Source organism: Sinocyclocheilus rhinocerous, unplaced genomic scaffold (assembly GCF_001515625.1).
Source record: "Sinocyclocheilus rhinocerous isolate Xijiao unplaced genomic scaffold, SAMN03320098_v1.1 scaffold1493, whole genome shotgun sequence".
Classification (NCBI taxonomy): domain Eukaryota; kingdom Metazoa; phylum Chordata; class Actinopteri; order Cypriniformes; family Cyprinidae; genus Sinocyclocheilus; species Sinocyclocheilus rhinocerous.
In genome coordinates this window covers 492,920-495,062 of record NW_015640467.1, presented here as the reverse complement: position 1 = coordinate 495,062, position 2,143 = coordinate 492,920, and the positions used below count along the sequence as shown (strand labels likewise).

At 32.8% G+C, this 2,143-nt stretch overlaps 1 protein-coding gene and 1 pseudogene across 1 annotated transcript in view; one reads left to right on the top strand and one right to left on the bottom strand.

The window, feature by feature from the left end:
- Positions 1-468, bottom strand: part of LOC107753034 (major facilitator superfamily domain-containing protein 1-like) — a 3,445-nt gene extending 2,977 nt beyond the window's left edge. The window contains exon 1 of the mRNA XM_016569139.1: positions 449-468. The gene's annotated coding sequence lies outside the window, so the exon portion shown is untranslated. The remainder of the gene's footprint in view (positions 1-448) is intronic.
- A 660-nt stretch (positions 469-1,128) lies between these two features.
- LOC107753069 (crossover junction endonuclease EME1-like) overlaps positions 1,129-2,143 on the top strand; it is a 2,755-nt pseudogene continuing 1,740 nt past the window's right edge.

Sequence of the window (2,143 nt, the reverse complement as noted above, 5' to 3'; positions counted from 1 at the left end):
TGTGATCAAAGCTGTATTTTCAGCATCATTACTCCAGTCTTCAGTGTCACATGATCTTCAGAAATCATTCTAATATGCTGATTTGCTGCTCGAGAAACATTTCTGATTATTATCAATGTTGAGAACAGTTGTGCTGCTACATTTTTATTTATGGAAACAGTGATAATTTTTTTTTTTTTCAGGATTGTATGATAAATAGAAAACTGAAAAGAACAGCATTTATTTGAAATAGAAATCTTCTGTAACATTATAAATGTTTTACTGTCACTTTTGATCAATTTAATGCATCCATGCCGAATAAAAGCATTAATTTCTTTTAAGTCAAAATGTGCAATCATATGTGTAAATATCTCATTTAAATATCTGTGGAGTGATTCTAACTTTATTTTGTGAGTTTAGTAACACGCAGTAGTGCTTGTTCATCTGATAATAATCAGCATTGACTTACAATGAGGATACCGACAACAGCAGACACCCTGCGATGTACGCCGCCTCCTTCTGGCTGTATCCACTGTATTTGTCCTGGATAAACTTACTGAAAACACACACACACACAGCAACACATGAACAACGTGTACAGATCTATTTTATTCTAGACACATCTATATGGCTCATGACTGTACCTGGCATCAGCGATGAAGGGGAAGATGCCATTATAAAAGAACATGATGGTAAGAACCAGCAGCCAGTATCTGAGAGACAGACGCTTCACATCCTGAACTCTCTACACACACAAAATATAGCAGCTGTATCACAACATCGCAACACTCATTTCAAATGTAGTGGAGTAAAGAGTAAAAGTTGCTAATATCTTTGATACTCAGTACAACTACAAAGTACCCGAAAAGATACTCAAGTACAGTAACTAATTACATTTACTCCAATACACCTCTGTATTCAGATGCCCAATTACAGTCAATAACAACAGAGAGTGTGGAAAAGTAGACAAAAACAATGCCAGCAAGAATGCAAGCTGTTATCAAGGCCATACAAAATATTACATTTTTTGTTTATTATGTGTGAATAAACACTATTTAGTTGTTTCAGTTTGTTATTTGCCTAATAAATGACAATAAAAGTTTTAAGCAAGTTTTTGACAGATTCCTAAAATATTTGAGTTTTTTCTTTATGACAGGTGGTCTAACAAATTTGTTGAATTGAATTTAATATGCAAATATATATATATATATATATACTAATAGGCGCAAGTGGAATGCAAAAAACACTTTTTTTCTTAATTAAGCTAAACGTAATCTCTCTTCTCTCCAGCGCTGTTGCGGGACGCAGGCTGTGATGTGTTTCTCGGGACTCTAGATGGGTTGCAGTGGAGGAGCCACACAGAGAATCAAGCGCTTCCCAACAGCATCAGCTGGACACGACAAGCCCTTCAGGTCACTAGTAACTCACACTGTTGCTTCTTTCTTAGTCTGTACATTAGCGGTACAGCAGAGGCGTAAGGCTGCGTTATTATTGTGCTAACACCAGCAGAAGTTTACATGCTCATGCACGTCTCAGAAAGTGTTTGTTCTTCATGTGCAGACTGAAGATGAAGCTAAAAGTCAAGTTATTGAATAGGATCAGGTCCTGATGGTGATCTACCATAACGAGTTTGAGGACATGGTTATGTCACATAAAACTGTGACCAATCAGTCGGTCAGTCATTTAACATATGCATATATTATAGTATTTATAATATAGTGTAATGTTTTTAATATTATATCATTAACATTATTATTAATTATACATTATTATATTATATTTAAAATAATATACTAATATAAATATTATTATTGCATATATTTGTAATTATAAAATATTATATTAATTATAAATGAATACAATTTTGTGTATGTATATGTTAATTACAATATTATTGTTACATTTATTATAATATTACCAAAGCTTTATCTAAGAGACCTTACAAGTACGTTTTAACATCACACAAAATGAATCATCCAAAAGGTCTGGGTTTACTTTTTCCAATTTTAGTTTTTTTTTTAAATCTCTTAAAATCTCTTCTAAAAATTTAGGGTACAAATTATTTATGCTTCTAATTAATTGTTATTGCAGGAATAGTTCACCCAAAAATGAAAATTTGCTGAAAATGTACTCACCCTCAGGCCATCCAAGATGTAGATGTTTG